The sequence below is a fragment of the Anser cygnoides genome, chromosome 4 (assembly GCF_040182565.1).
Source record: "Anser cygnoides isolate HZ-2024a breed goose chromosome 4, Taihu_goose_T2T_genome, whole genome shotgun sequence".
Taxonomy (NCBI): Eukaryota; Metazoa; Chordata; class Aves; order Anseriformes; family Anatidae; genus Anser; species Anser cygnoides.
This window is the reverse complement of record NC_089876.1, coordinates 42,714,060-42,734,932: the sequence shown is the minus strand read 5'-3', so window position 1 is coordinate 42,734,932 and position 20,873 is coordinate 42,714,060. Positions and strand designations below refer to the sequence as shown.

At 47.2% G+C, this 20,873-nt stretch overlaps 2 pseudogenes; both read right to left on the bottom strand.

The window, feature by feature from the left end:
• Positions 1-2,544: 2,544 nt before the first annotated feature.
• LOC136790702 (cytochrome c oxidase subunit 3-like) lies at positions 2,545-4,184 on the bottom strand (annotated as a pseudogene).
• A 9,934-nt stretch (positions 4,185-14,118) lies between these two features.
• On the bottom strand, positions 14,119-16,515 carry LOC136790703 (cytochrome c oxidase subunit 3-like; annotated as a pseudogene).
• Positions 16,516-20,873: the final 4,358 nt, after the last annotated feature.

Sequence of the window (20,873 nt, the reverse complement as noted above, 5' to 3'; positions counted from 1 at the left end):
CGAGTAGATGAATGCGGTTGTAGGGGCTAGGCTAATTAGGAATGCGGTTTTAACAGCGCGGGTGGTGGCTTGTGGGGTGTTTTTAAAGTTTTTAAATAGAAATGGCAGGATGATTGGGGTTAGGAGGATTGTCAGCGTGAGTAGTGTGAGGGAGTTGATTAGTAGTGTGGGGTTCACTACTTTTACTTGGATTTGCACCAAGATGGGTGGTTCCTAAGACCAGTGGATTGCTGTTATCCTTTAAAAGTAAGGGGGCTGAGGTTTTAGGCTCAGATGTAAGAGTTAGCAGCTCTTGTTGGTTAAACCCTCCCCTCGGCAGGTAAGAAGGTTTGAACTTCTATTCTTAGAATCACAGTCTAATGTTTGGTTTAAACTATACTTGCATGAGGGGATTCCGGAGATCAGTTCGGGTTTGAGGATTAGGAGGAATATTGGGATAATGTGGAGTGTTATGAGCAGGTGTTCTCGCGTGGTTGAGTTTTGCGTAGATGTGATGTGGGAGGGGATTGAGCCTCGTTGGGTCATTAGTAGTATGAATAAGGTGTAGGAGGCGGTTAGTAGGGTTGCGATTCCTGTTAGGATGATCGTGAAGGCAGATCAGTTGAATAAGGTGATTATAATGGTTAGCTCTGCTATGAGGTTTGTTGTTGGGGGTAAGGCTATGTTTGTTAGATTGGCCAGCAATCATCAGGTAGCTATGAGTGGTAGGAGAGGTTGTAGGCCTCGTGTGAGTAGTAGAATTCGGCTGTGCGTACGTTCATAGTTTGTGTTGGCTAGGCAGAATAGTATGGAGGAAGTTAGTCCATGGGAAATTATTAGGATCATTGCCCCTGAGAATGATCAGTGGGTTTGGATTATTCCTGCGGCGATAACTAGGCCTATGTGGCTAACGGATGAATAAGCGATTAGTGATTTTAGGTCTGTCTGTCGTAGGCAGATTGAGCTAGTCATTAGGGCGCCTCATAGGGCCAGGGTTAGGAAGGGGTAGTGCAGGAGGTTGGACAGTGGGCCCATAAATAGAGTGACTCGTATAATTCCGTATCCTCCTAGCTTTAGTAGTAGGGCGGCGAGGAGTATTGAGCCTGCGATGGGTGCTTCTACGTGGGCTTTTGGCAGTCAGAGGTGTAGGCCGTATAGTGGGGCTTTTACTATGAATGCTATGAGCAGTGCTAGACCTGATAGTATTCCTGTCCATGGGGTGGATAGGGTTGGGTGGGTTAGTTGTAGGGTTGGCAGGTGCAGGGTGCCAATTTTCACGTATAGGTGTATGATTGTGATTAGCAGGGGTAGAGAGCTTACTAGCGTGTAGAATAGCAGGTAGATGCCAGCGCTTAGGCGTTCTGGTTGGTTCCCCCATTGGGTGATTAAGATTAGGGTGGGAATGAGGGTTGCTTCAAATGAGATGTAAAATAGTGCTAGTTCTGTGGTGGAAAAGGCTAGTAGGATGAATGGCTGGACTGCGACTAAGGTTGAGATAAAGATTCGTTTGCGTTGTAGGGGTTCTTGTTGCAGGTGGTTTTGGCTTGCTATGATTATGAGTGGGAGTAGTCAGCAGGATAGTACTAGGAGGGGGGATGAGATTTGGTCAATTCCTGTTCAGTTGGATAAAAATTTGTAGGGGTAGTAGGTTGGGATTAATCACTGTAGGCTTAGGGCAGCGATTAGGAGGCTGTATAAGGTGGTGTTAGTCCATAGAAATTTTGGCGGAGACAGCAGGGCTGTTGGAAGAAGTATGATTGTGGGTAGGATGATTTTTAGCATTGCAGGAGGTTTAGGTTGTGTAGATGGTCGGAGCCATGTGTGCGGGTGGAGGCTACTAGGATGGCCAGGCCTGTGCCCGCCTCACACGCTGAGAAGGTTAGCATGAGAATTGGTACCATGGTGAATGAGGAGACTTGGTTTTCGATGGATCATATTGATAGGCCTACGAATATCGATAATATTATGCTTTCAAGGCATAGTAGGGCGGATACTAGGTGGGTTCGGTGGAAGGCTAGTCCTAGTCCGCTGAAAATGAAGGCTGAGTAGAAGCTTAAATGTAGGGGCGACATAAGAAAGTTACAGGGTTGGCTGTAATCTGCTGGGTCGAAACCAGCTATCTTTTTGGTTAGACTAACTTTCTGTTATTCTGCTCATTCTAGGCCCCCTTGAATTCACTCGTAGGCCAGTCCGAGTGTTAGGAGAAGGAGGATCACTACAGTTCAGGTGAGGGTCATTAGGGGGGATTGGAGTTGGACGGCTCATGGCAGGGGGAGTAGGAGGGCGATTTCTAGGTCGAATAGGACGAACAGGATGGCTACTGAGGAAGAATCGGACTGAGAATGGTAATCGAGCAGATCCAAGTGGGTCGAATCCACATTCGTACGGTGAGAGTTTCTCTGAGTCGGGGTTTATTTGGGCGAGTCAGAAGTTTAATGCGGTTAGGGCGGCGCTTAGGATTGATGATAGGGCGAATATGAACATGAGTGCGTTCATTGCTCTCCTCTGGGTTTATACCAGATTCTAGAGATTGGAAGTCAATTGTAATTAATATACTAGAAGAGCAAGATCCTCATCAGTAGATGGTTATGTAGAGGAATAGTCAGATGACGTCTACGAAGTGTCAGTATCAGGCTGCTGCCTCGAATCCGAAGTGGTGGTCTGATGTAAAGTGGAACTTGATCAGTCGGAAGAGGCAGACGGTCAGGAAGGAGGATCCGATGATTACGTGGAGTCCGTGGAATCCAGTGGCAACGAAGAAGGTAGATCCGTAGACGCTATCGGCGATTGAGAATGGGGCTTCGTGGTATTCTATTGCTTGTAGGGCTGTGAAGTAGAATCCCAGGAGGATCGTTAGGGTTAGGGCGTGGATGGCGTGTTTTCGGTTTCCTTCTGTGATGCTGTGATGGGCTCACGTTACGGTAATGCCTGAGGCTAGTCGGATGGCTGTGTTTAGTAGGGGGACTTCTATCGGGTTGAGTGGTTTAATTCCTGTTGGGGGTCGTTGGCCTCCTAGTTCTGGGGTTGGGGCCAGGCTCGAGTGGAAGAACGCTCAGAAGAACCCTAAGAAGAAGAATGCTTCGGATGTGATGAAAAGGATTATGCCGTATCGTAGGCCTTTTTGGACTGTGGGAGTGTGATGGCCTTGGAAGGTGCTTTCTCGTACAATGTCTCGTCATCATTGGAGTATTACTAGGAGTATTGAGATGAGGCCTAGGGTTAGTAGTATGGATGAGTTGTAGTGGAATCACATGATTAATCCTGAGGTTGTGAGTAGGGCGGCGGCTGCCCCGAAGATTGGTCAAGGGCTTGGGTCAACTATGTGGTATGAGTGTGCTTGGTGTGCCATTAGATGTTTTCTTGTAAGTATAGGCTTAGAAGGAGCACGAAGACGTAGGCCTGGATTATGGCTACTGCTACTTCTAGGATGGTTAGGAGTAGTAGGATGATTATTGTTAGGATGGATACTGCAGGAAGGGTGGGTATTAATGCAATGGAGGCTGTAGAGATGAGTTGGATGAGTAAGTGTCCTGCTGTAAGGTTGGCTGTAAGGCGGACTCCGAGGGCTAGGGGGCGGATTAGTAGGCTGGTTGTTTCGATCAGGATTAGTGCGGGGATTAGGGGTGTAGGGGTACCTTCGGGTAATAGGTGGGCTAAAGAGGCTGATGGTTGGTTTCGTAGGCCTGTTAGTAGTGTGGCGAGCCATAGTGGGAAGGCTAGGGCTATGTTCATAGATAGTTGGGTGGTTGGGGTGAATGTATATGGAAGGAGGCCTAGAAGGTTGATTGTAAGAAGTATGATTATTAGGGATGTAAATATTATGGCTCATTTGTGGCCATTTTTGTCGAGTGGGACTATTAGTTGTTTTGTGATTAGGTGAAGGAGTCATGTTTGGATAGTAGAAAGGCGGTTGTTGATTCATCGGTTGTTTGGGGACGGGAATAGTAGGGCTGGGAAGAGTAGGGATAGTAGGATTAAGGGGATGCCGAATAGATTGGGGCTGGAAAATTGGTCAAAGAAGCTTAGGTTCATGGTCAGGATCATGGTGTGGGTTTGGTAGTGAGGGAGGTCTTATTTGATGGGGGGTTGGTTGTGGTGAAGGCTAGTAGTTTTGGTTGGATGAGGAGTGCTAGGGTTAATCAGGTTATAATTATGATTGAAAATCATGGTGCGGGGTTAAGCTGTGGCATATCATTAAGGAGGGGGAAGTCCCTCTTTGGCTAGCTTAAAAGGCTAGTGCTGTTGCATAGCTTCTTAATGATTAGGATGATGATAGAAGGGACGATCAGGCCTCGAAATGTGGGAGTGGGGTTGATTCTACTACAATGGGTATGTAGCTGTGATTAGCCCCGCAAATTTCTGAGCATTGTCCGTAAAAAATCCCAGGCCGGGTGGTAATGAATGAAGTTTGGTTTAGTCGGCCTGGGATTGCGTCTGTTTTAACTCCGAGCGTTGGGACTGCTCAGGAGTGGAGTACGTCTCCTGCAGTAATGATCACGCGGATGGGGGATTCTATTGGGATAACTACGCGGTGGTCAACTTCTAGCAGTCGGAAGTGGCCGTTGGGTAAGTCTGGGGTGGGCACTATGTAGGAGTCGAATGATAGGTCTTTGAAGTCTGTGTATTCGTAGCTTCAGTATCATTGGTGGCCGATGGCTTTTAGGGTGAGGTCTGGTTCATCGATTTTGTCCATTATGTAGAGGATTTGTAGGGATGGGAGGGCGAGGAGTACCAGGACGATAGCAGGTAGGATTGTCCAGATCAGCTCTACTTCTTGGGCGTCTACAGCATTGGACGAGAGTTTTTCTGTTAGTATGTGGGCTAAAAGGTAGAGAACTAGGCTGCAGATAGCTAGGGCAACGATTAGGGCGTGGTCGTGGAATTCAACGAGTTCTTCTATGATGGGTGATGAGGCGTCTTGGAATCCTAGTTGGGAGTGGTTGGCCACATGAGATGTACAGGATTTTTACCTGTGATTTAGTCTTGACAAGGCTATGTAATTGGTTTACTAACGTCTCATAAGAAAGAAGCATGAGCGGTTAATGCAGTTGGCTTGAAACCAGCATGTGAGGGTTCGATTCCTTCCTTTCTTGTACTTGGACGAAGGCCGGTTCCTCGAAAGTATGGTATGGGGGAGCGCAGCCGTGGATTCATTCAACGTTTGTGGTAGTTAGTTCTGGTTGTAGGACTTTTCGTTTGGCCGGAAAGGCTTCTCAGATGATGAATATTAGTATGATTACGGCTACTATTGAGATTAGGGAGCCGATGGAGGAAATGGTGTTTCATAGTGTGTAGGCGTCGGGATAGTCCGAGTATCGTCGGGGTATTCCTGCTAGGCCTAGGAAGTGCTGGGGGAAGAACGTTAGGTTTACTCCTGTAAATATTACCCCGAAGTGGGCTTTTGCTCATGTTTGGTGTAGGGTAAACCCAGTGAGTAGTGGGAATCAGTGAGTAAATCCTGCTAGAATGGCAAAGACGGCGCCTATGGATAGGACGTAGTGGAAGTGGGCAACTACGTAGTACGTGTCGTGCAGGGCGATGTCTAGGGAAGAGTTTGCAAGAACGATTCCTGTTAATCCTCCGATGGTAAATAGGAAGATAAATCCTAGAGCTCATAGTATTGGGGGGGTCTCATTTGATTGTTCCTCCGTGCAGGGTGGCTAGTCAGCTAAATACTTTGATTCCGGTAGGGATGGCAATGATTATAGTGGCTGATGTAAAGTAGGCTCGGGTATCAACGTCTATTCCTACTGTAAACATGTGGTGAGCTCAGACGATGAATCCTAGGAAGCCGATGGATAGTATGGCTCAGACTATTCCCATGTAGCCGAAGGGCTCCTTTTTGCCTGAGTAGTACGTGACTACGTGTGAGATGATTCCGAACCCCGGTAGGATCAGAATATAGACTTCTGGGTGTCCGAAGAATCAGAATAGGTGTTGGTACAGGATTGGGTCTCCTCCTCCAGCGGGGTCGAAGAATGTGGTGTTTAGGTTTCGATCAGTTAGTAATATTGTAATACCGGCGGCGAGTACGGGGAGTGATAGAAGGAGTAGGATGGCGGTAATTAGTACGGATCAGACAAATAGTGGGGTTTGGTATTGTGAGAGTGCGGGGGGTTTTATGTTGATGGCTGTGGTGATAAAGTTGATGGCCCCAAGGATGGAGGAGATACCGGCTAAGTGGAGTGAGAAGATAGCCAGGTCTACTGAAGCTCCGGCGTGGGCAAGGTCACCTGCTAGGGGAGGGTAGACAGTTCAGCCTGTGCCGGCGCCAGCTTCTACAGTGGATGAGGCTAGTAGGAGGAGGAATGATGGGGGGAGGAGTCAAAAGCTTATGTTGTTTATTCGCGGGAATGCTATGTCGGGGGCACCGATTATGAGGGGGACTAATCAGTTGCCGAATCCTCCGATCATGATGGGTATGACTATAAAGAAGATTATTACAAAGGCGTGAGCGGTAACGATTACATTGTAAATTTGGTCGTCGCCTAGGAGAGTTCCTGGTTGTCCTAGTTCTGCGCGGATTAATAGGCTGAGTGCGGTGCCGACTATTCCTGCTCATGCCCCGAAGATGAGGTACAGGGTGCCAATATCCTTATGGTTAGTGGAAAATAGTCATCGGTTGATGAAGGTGACGGGTAAGATGGCTGAGTGTTGAAGCGTTAGGCTGTAGTCCTTTTTACAGAGGTTTAATTCCTCTTCTTATCGGCTCTGTAGTGAAATTCATGTTGAGTTGCAAGCTCATCGATGCGCACTAGGGTGCGTCAGGGTCTTTGTAGGCAGAAGCCAATTGGTTTAGGCATTTAGCTGTTAACTAGAGTTTTGTGGGATCGAAGCCCATCTGTCTAGGGAGGCTTTAGCTTAATTAAAGCGTCTGACTTGCATTCAGAAGATACAGGTTAATATTCTGTAAGTCTTAATGTGCAGAAACTAAGAGGGTTTAACTCTTATTTAAGGCTTTGAAGGCCTTCGGTTTGGGGTGTTATCCTAAGTTTCTAGACAATGGCATGTATTATTGGGGACAGGGGAAGTAAGAGGATTGATAGTGAGGCAAGGACCGCAGTAGGTGTGCTTGGGGCTTTGCTAGTGTATCATTGTTTTATGTGGTTAGAGGAGTTGGGGGGAAGGGTAATTGTTGAGTGGTATGCGAGGCGTAGGTAGAAGAAGAGGCTGAGCAGTGATAGCATGGCAATTGCCATGGCTGCTGGTGTTATTTCCTGTTTAGTTAGTTCTTGGATGATAAGTCACTTTGGTATAAAGCCTGTTAATGGGGGGAGGCCTGCTAGGGATAAAAGTACTAGTATTAGGGTGGCGTTTAGCACTGGGGTTTTTGTTCATGAGGTTGTGATCACGGATAGGTTAAGGGCTTTGATTTTGTTAAGGGCTAGGAATACGGCTGATGTTATGATTGTGTATAGGTAGAAGGTAAGTAAGGCCAATTTGGGGCTGTAAACTAGGATGATGGCGATTCAGCCTAAGTGGGAGATGGACGAGAAGGCTAGGATTTTGCGTGTTTGTGTTTGGTTCAGTCCTATTCAGCCTCCTAGTGCTGTTGAGGCTAGGGCCATGGCGGTGAGTAGAGCTGGGTCGAGGGATTTGGATGTTAGTAGGAGCAGGGTTAGTGGGGGGAATTTTATGAGGGTCGAGAGTAGCAGGGCTGTTATTAGTGGCGATCCTTGTAGTACTTCTGGGAATCAGAAGTGAAATGGCACTAGGCCCAGTTTAATAGCGATTGCTGCTGTCAGTAGTAGACAGGAGGTTGGGTGGTTTATTTGTGTGATGTCTCATTGGCCGGTGACTCAGGCATTGGTTATGCTAGAGAATAGGACCAGGGCGGAAGCAGCTGCTTGGGTTAGGAAGTATTTCGTTGCGGCTTCTACTGCTCGTGGGTGGTGGGATTTGGCAATTAGGGGAATGATGGCTAGTGCGTTGATCTCCAGTCCTGTCCAGGCCAGAACTCAGTGGTTGCTGGAAATTGTGATTGTGGTGCCCAAGATGAGGCTGAAGGTTATGATTGGGGTCGCGTAAGGGTTCATTAGTAGAGGAGGGGGTTAAACCATCATTTTCGGGGTATGGGCCCGATAGCTTGATTAGCTGACTCTACTAGAAAATAATATAAGGGAAGTATGGAGAATTTTGATTTCTCTTGTGTGGGTTCAATTCCTACTTTTCTAAGGTCAACAGGAAATGAGAGGGCTGTTATACCTCTATGTTCACTTTATCATAGTGACCCTTTGTAGTTCAGGCACATTTCCTTATGTAAGGAGGTAGGCCTGCATAGCAGATAGGTATGCTGATGTGTCAGAGGCACAGAGCTAGTGTGAGGGGTAGGAAGTTTTTTCATAGTAGGTGCATTAGTTGGTCATATCGGAATCGTGGGTATGAAGCTCGGACCCATAAGAAACCAGAAGATAGTAGGAGGACTTTTGTGGCTAGGATGACGGGGAATAGTTCTGTGGGTGGCCCTAGGGCGCTTGGGTTTAGGAATATGATGGCTGTAAGTGTATTTATTAGCATAATGTTCGCATATTCAGCTAGGAAGAATAAGGCGAAGGGTCCTGCGGCGTATTCAACGTTAAACCCTGAGACTAGCTCAGATTCGCCCTCTGTGAGGTCAAAAGGAGCTCGGTTTGTCTCTGCTAGGGTGGATACGTATCATATTATTGCTAGGGGTCATGAGGAGAAAATGAAGTATAGAGGCTCCTGTGCGACGGCAAAGGAGCTGAGTGTGTAGCTTCCGCTTAGTATGATTATTGATAGCAGGATTATGGCCAGTGTCACTTCGTATGAAATGGTCTGTGCTACTGCCCGTAGGGCTCCGATTAGTGCGTATTTTGAGTTCGAGGCTCAGCCTGATCATAGGACTGAGTAGACGGCTAGGCTTGACATGGCTATTAGGAAGAGAACTCCGAGGTTTAGATCTGCTAGGGGAAATGGGAGTGGTAGTGGTGCTCAAGTGGTGAGGGCTAGGACAAGGGCTAGTATTGGTATCAGAATGAATAGAAGTGGGGAAGAGGTAGAGGGTCGGATGGGCTCTTTGGTAAATAGTTTCAGTCCGTCCGCAAATGGTTGAAGTAGGCCAAAAGGCCCGACAACGTTAGGGCCTTTGCGGGATTGTATGTAGCTTAGGATTTTCCGTTCTGCTAGGGTTAGGAAGGCTACGGCAATCAGGATTGGGATGATGTATAGGAGGGATATAACGAGGCAGCTTAGTGTTGTTATTTGAATCATGGGTGAAGCTAGGGAGAGGATTTGAACCTCTGGGGAAAGGGCTTAAGCCTTCTGCACTTGCCGGGCTCTGCCACTCTAGCTGGTCCTTTTCTAGGATTGAAAGTGGTGGGGGAAGGCCCTCTTCACGGTTTAGTTGGTTTCACTGCTTAGAGGGGGGGGGCGTGCTTGTGGTATTGGCCCCACTTTCCCGGTCCTTTCGTACTGGGGAGAGTGTGTCATAGATAGAAACCGACCTGGATTGCTCCGGTCTGAACTCAGATCACGTAGGACTGTTAATCGTTGAACAAACGAACCCTTAATAGCGGCTGCACCATTAGGATGTCCTGATCCAACATCGAGGTCGTAAACCCCCCTGTCGATATGGGCTCTTGAGGGGGATTGCGCTGTTATCCCTGGGGTAGCTTGGTCCATTAATCAATTATATTGGGTCTGGTCACTGTTAGCACTTTGAGGGGTAGCTCTAGGTAAAGAGGTATGGTCTTGTTTTTGGAGGATTTGTTCTCCTCCAAGGTCGCCCCAACCGAAAAATATCGACCAGGCTCTGCGATGGTAGTGGCCCCAGTGGGGTTGATTGAGGATTCGCGGTGGTCGTTGATTTTTAAGTTCCACAGGGTCTTCTCGTCTTATGTTCACATCCCCGCTTTTGCACGGGGAGATCAATTTCACTGATTATCTGTGAGAGACAGTTAAGACCTCGTTTAGCCATTCATACAAGTCTCGATTTATGGGACAATTGGTTGCGCTATCTTTGCACGGTTAGGATACCGCGGCCGTTAAACCTAAGTCACCGGGCAGGCATCACCTTCAATACTTGTTTAATTTGCTGAAGGCTATGTTTTTGGTAAACAGTCGGGCCTTATTAATTTGCCGAGTTCCTTTCACAGATTTTAATCGCTCTTATAGGCGCTCCTGAGTCGGGTTAACAGGGTTAGTTAATACGTGGTCTTGTAGGGGTTTTTGTATCTGTCTAGGTCTGTTAATAATGTTTCTATGTAAGCTTGCGCCGTTAGAGGGGTGTGGCCCTGTACATGAGGGGCCTAGGATGATTCCTAGGATTGTTATGAGGATGGCAGCGGTTTTGGTGATAAGGGGTATGGTTATTGGGGGGGTTTTGGTTGGTGTGATGAAAGAGGTAATGATTATTCCTGCTGTAATGCTGCCTAGGGCGAGTCGGGTTAGGGGGGCGGTGATTAGTGGGTTGTTTTCGTTTATTGATACTATTGGGGGGATTCGGGTTTGTCCAGCTTGGACTAGGATGGTTATGCGGATGCTGTAGGTTGCGGTGAATGCTGTGGCTATAAGGGTTAGGAGTAGGGCTCAAGTATTTAGGTATGATGTGTTTAAGCTTTCGATGATGAGGTCTTTTGAGTAGAATCCGGCTAGGAATGGGGTTCCTATCAGCGCCAGGTTTCCGATGGTTAGGCAGGAAGTAGTGACTGGGAGTATTTTCTGTAGGCCTCCTATCTTTCGGATATCTTGTTCTCCGTTTAGGTTGTGGATGATAGACCCTGAGCATAGGAATAGTATGGCTTTAAAGAAGGCATGGGTTGAGATGTGTAGGAAGGCTAGTTGTGGGAGGTTTAGTCCGATAGTGACTATTATTAGTCCTAGTTGGCTGGATGTTGAGAAAGCAATGATTTTTTTGATGTCATTTTGGGTTAGGGTGCATGTGGCAGCGAATAGGGTTGATAGAGCACCTAGGCATAGGCAGGCAGTTAGGGCTGTCTGGTTGGTGGCTAGCAGGGGGTGCATGCGGATGAGCAGGAAGATTCCGGCTACTACTATGGTACTGGAGTGCAGTAGGGCTGATACTGGGGTGGGGCCTTCTATTGCTGCGGGCAGTCATGGGTGGAGTCCAAATTGGGCGGATTTTCCTGCGGCTGCGAGGATTAATCCTATGAGGGGGAGGATTGGGGTTTGGTGGGGGTGTACGGCTTGTTGGATCTCTCAGGTGTTGAATGTTGAAGCTAGTCATGCTATGCTCAGGATCAGTCCGATGTCTCCGATTCGGTTGTAGATTACGGCTCGTAGGGCGGCGGTGTTGGCATCTGCTCGGCCTTGTCATCAGCCGATGAGAAGGAAGGACATGATTCGTACTCCTTCCCAGCCTACGAATAGGAGGAATATGTTGTTTGCGGTTGTTAGGAGGAGTATGGCGACTAGGAATGTCAGTAGGTAGGTGAAAAATTTTGTTACGTATGGCTCTGAGGCCATGTATCATATGGCGAATTGTAGGATTGATCATGTTACAAATAGGGCGATTGGAAGAAATGTTATTGAGTATTGGTCTATTTTTAGGCTCAGGGGGATTTTAAAGTTTATAATGAATTTTCACTCCCAGTGGCAGGTGACAGATTCTACTCCCGAGTAGATGAATGCGGTTGTAGGGGCTAGGCTAATTAGGAATGCGGTTTTAACAGCACGGGTGGTGGCTTGTGGGGTGTTTTTAAAGTTTTTAAATAGAAATGGCAGGATGATTGGGGTTAGGAGGATTGTCAGCGTGAGTAGTGTGAGGGAGTTGATTAGTAGTGTGGGGTTCACTACTTTTACTTGGATTTGCACCAAGATGGGTGGTTCCTAAGACCAGTGGATTGCTGTTATCCTTTAAAAGTAAGGGGGCTGAGGTTTTAGGCTCAGATGTAAGAGTTAGCAGCTCTTGTTGGTTAAACCCTCCCCTCGGCAGGTAAGAAGGTTTGAACTTCTATTCTTAGAATCACAGTCTAATGTTTGGTTTAAACTATACTTGCATGAGGGGATTCCGGAGATCAGTTCGGGTTTGAGGATTAGGAGGAATATTGGGATAATGTGGAGTGTTATGAGCAGGTGTTCTCGCGTGGTTGAGTTTTGCATAGATGTGATGTGGGAGGGGATTGAGCCTCGTTGGGTCATTAGTAGTATGAATAAGGTGTAGGAGGCGGTTAATAGGGTTGCGATTCCTGTTAGGATGATCGTGAAGGCAGATCAGTTGAATAAGGTGATTATAATGGTTAGCTCTGCTATGAGGTTTGTTGTTGGGGGTAAGGCTATGTTTGTTAGATTGGCCAGCAATCATCAGGTAGCTATGAGTGGTAGGAGAGGTTGTAGGCCTCGTGTGAGTAGTAGAATTCGGCTGTGCGTACGTTCATAGTTTGTGTTGGCTAGGCAGAATAGTATGGAGGAAGTTAGTCCATGGGAAATTATTAGGATCATTGCCCCTGAGAATGATCAGTGGGTTTGGATTATTCCTGCGGCGATAACTAGGCCTATGTGGCTAACGGATGAATAAGCGATTAGTGATTTTAGGTCTGTCTGTCGTAGGCAGATTGAGCTAGTCATTAGGGCGCCTCATAGGGCCAGGGTTAGGAAGGGGTAGTGCAGGAGGTTGGACAGTGGGCCCATAAATAGAGTGACTCGTATAATTCCGTATCCTCCTAGCTTTAGTAGTAGGGTGGCGAGGAGTATTGAGCCTGCGATGGGTGCTTCTACGTGGGCTTTTGGCAGTCAGAGGTGTAGGCCGTATAGTGGGGCTTTTACTATGAATGCTATGAGCAGTGCTAGACCTGATAGTATTCCTGTCCATGAGGTGGATAGGGTTGGGTGGGTTAGTTGTAGGGTTGGCAGGTGCAGGGTGCCAATTTTCACGTATAGGTGTATGATTGTGATTAGCAGGGGTAGAGAGCTTACTGGCGTGTAGAATAGCAGGTAGATGCCAGCGCTTAGGCGTTCTGGTTGGTTCCCCCATCGGGTGATTAAGATTAGGGTGGGAATGAGGGTTGCTTCAAATGAGATGTAAAATAGTGCTAGTTCTGTGGTGGAAAAGGCTAGTAGGATGAATGGCTGGACTGCGACTAAGGTTGAGATAAAGATTCGTTTGCGTTGTAGGGGTTCTTGTTGCAGGTGGTTTTGGCTTGCTATGATTATGAGTGGGAGTAGTCAGCAGGATAGTACTAGGAGGGGGGATGAGATTTGGTCAATTCCTGTTCAGTTGGATAAAAATTTGTAGGGGTAGTAGGTTGGGATTAATCACTGTAGGCTTAGGGCAGCGATTAGGAGGCTGTATAAGGTGGTGTTAGTCCATAGAAATTTTGGTGGAGACAGCAGGGCTGTTGGAAGAAGTATGATTGTGGGTAGGATGATTTTTAGCATTGCAGGAGGTTTAGGTTGTGTAGATGGTCGGAGCCATGTGTGCGGGTGGAGGCTACTAGGATGGCCAGGCCTGTGCCCGCCTCACACGCTGAGAAGGTTAGCATGAGAATTGGTACCATGGTGAATGAGGAGACTTGGTTTTCGATGGATCATATTGATAGGCCTACGAATATCGATAATATTATGCTTTCAAGGCATAGTAGGGCGGATACTAGGTGGGTTCGGTGGAAGGCTAGTCCTAGTCCGCTGAAAATGAAGGCTGAGTAGAAGCTTAAATGTAGGGGCGACATAAGAAAGTTACAGGGTTGGCTGTAATCTGCTGGGTCGAAACCAGCTATCTTTTTGGTTAGACTAACTTTCTGTTATTCTGCTCATTCTAGGCCCCCTTGAATTCACTCGTAGGCCAGTCCGAGTGTTAGGAGAAGGAGGATCACTACAGTTCAGGCGAGGGTCATTAGGGGGGATTGGAGTTGGACGGCTCATGGCAGGGGGAGTAGGAGGGCGATTTCTAGGTCGAATAGGACGAACAGGATGGCTACTGAGGAAGAATCGGACTGAGAATGGTAATCGAGCAGATCCAAGTGGGTCGAATCCACATTCGTACGGTGAGAGTTTCTCTGAGTCGGGGTTTATTTGGGCGAGTCAGAAGTTTAATGCGGTTAGGGCGGCGCTTAGGATTGATGATAGGGCGAATATGAACATGAGTGCGTTCATTGCTCTCCTCTGGGTTTATACCAGATTCTAGAGATTGGAAGTCAATTGTAATTAATATACTAGAAGAGCAAGATCCTCATCAGTAGATGGTTATGTAGAGGAATAGTCAGATGACGTCTACGAAGTGTCAGTATCAGGCTGCTGCCTCGAATCCGAAGTGGTGGTCTGATGTAAAGTGGAACTTGATCAGTCGGAAGAGGCAGACGGTCAGGAAGGAGGATCCGATGATTACATGGTGTCCGTGGAATCCAGTGGCAACGAAGAAGGTAGATCCGTAGACGCTATCGGCGATTGAGAATGGGGCTTCGTGGTATTCTATTGCTTGTAGGGCTGTGAAGTAGAATCCCAGGAGGATCGTTAGGGTTAGGGCGTGGATGGCGTGTTTTCGGTTTCCTTCTGTGATGCTGTGATGGGCTCACGTTACGGTAACGCCTGAGGCTAGTAGGATGGCTGTGTTTAGTAGGGGGACTTCTATCGGGTTGAGTGGTTTAATTCCTGTTGGGGGTCATTGGCCTCCTAGTTCTGGGGTTGGGGCCAGGCTCGAGTGGAAGAACGCTCAGAAGAACCCTAAGAAGAAGAATGCTTCGGATGTGATGAAAAGGATTATGCCGTATCGTAGGCCTTTTTGGACTGTGGGAGTGTGATGGCCTTGGAAGGTGCTTTCTCGTACAATGTCTCGTCATCATTGGAGTATTACTAGGAGTATTGAGATGAGGCCTAGGGTTAGTAGTATGGATGAGTTGTAGTGGAATCACATGATTAATCCTGAGGTTGTGAGTAGGGCGGCGGCTGCCCCGAAGATTGGTCAAGGGCTTGGGTCGACTATGTGGTATGAGTGTGCTTGGTGTGCCATTAGATGTTTTCTTGTAAGTATAGGCTTAGAAGGAGCACGAAGACGTAGGCCTGGATTATGGCTACTGCTACTTCTAGGATGGTTAGGAGTAGTAGGATGATTATTGTTAGGATGGATACTGCAGGAAGGGTGGGTATTAATGCAATGGAGGCTGTAGAGATGAGTTGGATGAGTAAGTGTCCTGCTGTAAGGTTGGCTGTAAGGCGGACTCCGAGGGCTAGGGGGCGGATTAGTAGGCTGGTTGTTTCGATCAGGATTAGTGCGGGGATTAGGGGTGTAGGGGTACCTTCGGGTAATAGGTGGGCTAAAGAGGCTGATGGTTGGTTTCGTAGGCCTGTTAGTAGTGTGGCGAGCCATAGTGGGAAGGCTAGGGCTATGTTCATAGATAGTTGGGTGGTTGGGGTGAATGTATATGGAAGGAGGCCTAGAAGGTTGATTGTAAGAAGTATGATTATTAGGGATGTAAATATTATGGCTCATTTGTGGCCATTTTTGTTGAGTGGGACTATTAGTTGTTTTGTGATTAGGTGAAGGAGTCATGTTTGGATAGTAGAAAGGCGGTTGTTGATTCATCGGTTGTTTGGGGACGGGAATAGTAGGGCTGGGAAGAGTAGGGATAGTAGGATTAAGGGGATGCCGAATAGATTGGGGCTGGAAAATTGGTCAAAGAAGCTTAGGTTCATGGTCAGGATCATGGTGTGGGTTTGGTAGTGAGGGAGGTCTTATTTGATGGGGGGTTGGTTGTGGTGAAGGCTAGTAGTTTTGGTTGGATGAGGAGTGCTAGGGTTAATCAGGTTATAATTATGATTGAAAATCATGGTGCGGGGTTAAGCTGTGGCATATCATTAAGGAGGGGGAAGTCCCTCTTTGGCTAGCTTAAAAGGCTAGTGCTGTTGCATAGCTTCTTAATGATTAGGATGATGATAGAAGGGACGATCAGGCCTCGAAATGTGGGAGTGGGGTTGATTCTACTACAATGGGTATGTAGCTGTGATTAGCCCCGCAAATTTCTGAGCATTGTCCGTAAAAAATCCCAGGCCGGGTGGTAATGAATGAAGTTTGGTTTAGTCGGCCTGGGATTGCGTCTGTTTTAACTCCGAGCGTTGGGACTGCTCAGGAGTGGAGTACGTCTCCTGCAGTAATGATTACGCGGATGGGGGATTCTATTGGGGTAACTACGCGGTGGTCAACTTCTAGCAGTCGGAAGTGGCCGTTGGGTAAGTCTGGGGTGGGCACTATGTAGGAGTCGAATGATAGGTCTTTGAAGTCTGTGTATTCGTAGCTTCAGTATCATTGGTGGCCGATGGCTTTTAGGGTGAGGTCTGGTTCATCGATTTCGTCCATTATGTAGAGGATTTGTAGGGATGGGAGGGCGAGGAGTACCAGGACGATAGCAGGTAGGATTGTCCAGATCAGCTCTACTTCTTGGGCGTCTACAGCATTGGACGAGAGTTTTTCTGTTAGTATGTGGGCTAAAAGGTAGAGAACTAGGCTGCAGATAGCTAGGGCAACGATTAGAGCGTGGTCGTGGAATTCAACGAGTTCTTCTATGATGGGTGATGAGGCGTCTTGGAATCCTAGTTGGGAGTGGTTGGCCACATGAGATGTACAGGATTTTTACCTGTGATTTAGTCTTGACAAGGCTATGTAATTGGTTTACTAACGTCTCATAAGAAAGAAGCATGAGCGGTGAATGCAGTTGGCTTGAAACCAGCATGTGAGGGTTCGATTCCTTCCTTTCTTGTACTTGGACGAAGGCCGGTTCCTCGAAAGTATGGTATGGGGGAGGGCAGCCGTGGATTCATTCAACGTTTGTGGTAGTTAGTTCTGGTTGTAGGACTTTTCGTTTGGCCGAAAAGGCTTCTCAGATGATGAATATTAGTATGATTACGGCTACTATTGAGATTAGGGAGCCGATGGAGGAAATGGTGTTTCATAGTGTGTAGGCGTCGGGATAGTCCGAGTATCGTCGGGGTATTCCTGCTAGGCCTAGGAAGTGCTGGGGGAAGAACGTTAGGTTTACTCCTGTAAATATTACCCCGAAGTGGGCTTTTGCTCATGTTTGGTGTAGGGTAAACCCAGTGAGTAGTGGGAATCAGTGAGTAAATCCTGCTAGAATGGCAAAGACGGCGCCTATGGATAGGACGTAGTGGAAGTGGGCAACTACGTAGTACGTGTCGTGCAGGGCGATGTCTAGGGAAGAGTTTGCAAGAACGATTCCTGTTAATCCTCCGATGGTAAATAGGAAGATAAATCCTAGAGCTCATAGTATTGGGGGGGGTCTCATTTGATTGTTCCTCCGTGCAGGGTGGCTAGTCAGCTAAATACTTTGATTCCGGTAGGGATGGCAATGATTATAGTGGCTGATGTAAAGTAGGCTCGGGTATCAACGTCTATTCCTACTGTAAACATGTGGTGAGCTCAGACGATGAATCCTAGGAAGCCGATGGATAGTATGGCTCAGACTATTCCCATGTAGCCGAAGGGCTCCTTTTTGCCTGAGTAGTACGTGACTACGTGTGAGATGATTCCGAACCCCGGTAGGATCAGAATATAGACTTCTGGGTGTCCGAAGAATCAGAATAGGTGTTGGTACAGGATTGGGTCTCCTCCTCCAGCGGGGTCGAAGAATGTGGTGTTTAGGTTTCGATCAGTTAGTAATATTGTAATACCGGCGGCGAGTACGGGGAGTGATAGAAGGAGTAGGATGGCGGTAATTAGTACGGATCAGACAAATAGTGGGGTTTGGTATTGTGAGAGTGCGGGGGGTTTTATGTTGATGGCTGTGGTGATAAAGTTGATGGCCCCAAGGATGGAGGAGATACCGGCTAAGTGGAGTGAGAAGATAGCCAGGTCTACTGAAGCTCCGGCGTGGGCAAGGTTACCTGCTAGGGGAGGGTAGACAGTTCAGCCTGTGCCGGCGCCAGCTTCTACAGTGGATGAGGCTAGTAGGAGGAGGAATGATGGGGGGAGGAGTCAAAAGCTTATGTTGTTTATTCGCGGGAATGCTATGTCGGGGGCACCGATTATGAGGGGGACTAATCAGTTGCCGAATCCTCCGATCATGATGGGTATGACTATAAAGAAGCTTATTACAAAGGCGTGAGCGGTAACGATTACATTGTAAATTTGGTCGTCGCCTAGGAGAGTTCCTGGTTGTCCTAGTTCTGCGCGGATTAATAGGCTGAGTGCGGTGCCGACTATTCCTGCTCATGCCCCGAAGATGAGGTACAGGGTGCCAATATCCTTATGGTTAGTGGAAAATAGTCATCGGTTGATGAAGGTGACGGGTAAGATGGCTGAGTGTTGAAGCGTTAGGCTGTAGTCCTTTTTACAGAGGTTTAATTCCTCTTCTTATCGGCTCTGTAGTGAAATTCATGTTGAGTTGCAAGCTCATCGATGCGCACTAGGGTGCGTCAGGGTCTTTGTAGGCAGAAGCCAATTGGTTTAGGCATTTAGCTGTTAACTAGAGTTTTGTGGGATCGAAGCCCATCTGTCTAGGGAGGCTTTAGCTTAATTAAAGCGTCTGACTTGCATTCAGAAGATACAGGTTAATATTCTGTAAGTCTTAATGTGCAGAAACTAAGAGGGTTTAACTCTTATTTAAGGCTTTGAAGGCCTTCGGTTTGGGGTGTTATCCTAAGTTTCTAGACAATGGCATGTATTATTGGGGACAGGGGAAGTAAGAGGATTGATAGTGAGGCAAGGACCGCAGTAGGTGTGCTTGGGGCTTTGCTAGTGTATCATTGTTTTATGTGGTTAGAGGAGTTGGGGGGAAGGGTAATTGTTGAGTGGTATGCGAGGCGTAGGTAGAAGAAGAGGCTGAGCAGTGATAGCATGGCAATTGCCATGGCTGCTGGTGTTATTTCCTGTTTAGTTAGTTCTTGGATGATAAGTCACTTTGGTATAAAGCCTGTTAATGGTGGGAGGCCTGCTCATAGGAAGATTAATCATCCCTTCCATGACATCATCGGAACGATGTATATATACACACAAACACATACAAAATAACTTAAACTTATTAGAGAAACTCCAGTACTAAAAATAGTAAACACAAGCAATAATTTCATATACTTCACTCTCACTCACCACTCAACTATCAGCTAACCACACCCCCGTCCACATAGCTTAACACAAAGCATGGCACTGAAGTTGCCAAGATGGCATAAAACATGCCTGCGGACAAAAGACTTAGTCCTAACCTTACGGTTGGTTTTTGCTAAATATATACATGCAAGTATCCGCGCCCCAGTGTAAACGCCCTCGACCACCTACCCCCATACAGGCCTTGAGGAGCGGGTATCAGGCACACCCAAGTAGTAGCCCAAGACGCCTCGCTAAGCCACGCCCCCACGGGTATTCAGCAGTAATTAACATTAAGCAATGAGTGCAAACTTGACTTAGTTATAGCAACAGCCTAACTTCAAGGGTTGGTAAATCTTGTGCCAGCCACCGCGGTCATACAAGAAACCCAAATCAACCGTCCTATTGACACGGCGTAAAGAGTGGTAAAATGCCTATCCTAGCTAACTAAGATCAAAATGCAACTAAGCTGTCATAAGCCCAAGATGCACCTAAACACACCATTAAGATGATCTTAGGAACTAACGACTGATTTAAACCCACGAAAGCCAGGGCCCAAACTGGGATTAGATACCCCACTATGCCTGGCCCTAAATCTTGATACTTACTTTACCGAAGTATCCGCCAGAGAACTACGAGCACAAACGCTTAAAACTCTAAGGACTTGGCGGTGCCCCAAACCCACCTAGAGGAGCCTGTTCTACAATCGATAATCCCCGATTAACCCAACCACCCCTTGCCAACACAGCCTACATACCGCCGTCGCCAGCCCACCTCGAATGAGAGCACAACAGTGGACACAATAGCACCCCGCTAATAAGACAGGTCAAGGTATAGCCTATGGAGTGGAAGAAATGGGCTACATTCCCTATTCATAGGGCACACGGAAAGAAGCGTGAAACCACTTCTGGAAGGCGGATTTAGCAGTAAAGTGGGACAATAGAGCCTACTTTAAGCCGGCCCTGGGGCACGTACATACCGCCCGTCACCCTCCTCAAAAGCCACATCCCACATAACTAATACCATAAATACGCTGAAGATGAGGTAAGTCGTAACAAGGTAAGTGTACCGGAAGGTGTACTTAGAATATCAAGACGTAGCTATAACACCAAAGCACTCAGCTTACACCTGAAAGATATCTACTAGACCGGATCGTCTTGAAGCCCCCCTCTAGCTCAACCACACAAATAGTACACCAAAACTAAAGAATTTACTAAACTAATTAAACTAAAGCATTTTACAGTCTTAGTATAGGCGATAGAAAAGACACTTAGACGCGATAGAGACCCCAGTACCGTAAGGGAAAGATGAAATAGCAGTGAAACAATCAAAGCGACAGACAGCAAAGATCAACCCTTGTACCTTTTGCATCATGGTTTAGCGAGAACAACCAAGCAAAGTGAACTAAAGTTTGCCCCCCCGAAACCCAAGCGAGCTACTTTCAAGCAGTTAAAGAGAGCGAACCCGTCTCTGTTGCAAAAGAGTGGGATGACTTGTCAGTAGAGGTGAAAAGCCAACCGAGCTGGGTGATAGCTGGTTACCTGTGAAACGAATCTAAGTTCCCCCTTAATCCTCCCTACCGGACATCCTGAACCCTAATGAGATGATTAAGAGCTATTTAATGGAGGGACAGCTCCATTAAAAAAGGACACAACCTCGACTAGCGGATAATTCTTACTACTGATCCTACCGTGGGCCCTAAAGCAGCCATCAAAAAAGAGTGCGTCAAAGCTCCACCACCTAAAAATACCAAAATAAGATGATTCCCTTATCACAAACAGGTCAACCTATGAATATAGGAGAATTAATGCTAAAATAAGTAACTCAGGGCCACACCCCTCTAACGGCGCAAGCTTACATAGAAACATTATTAACAGACCTAGACAGA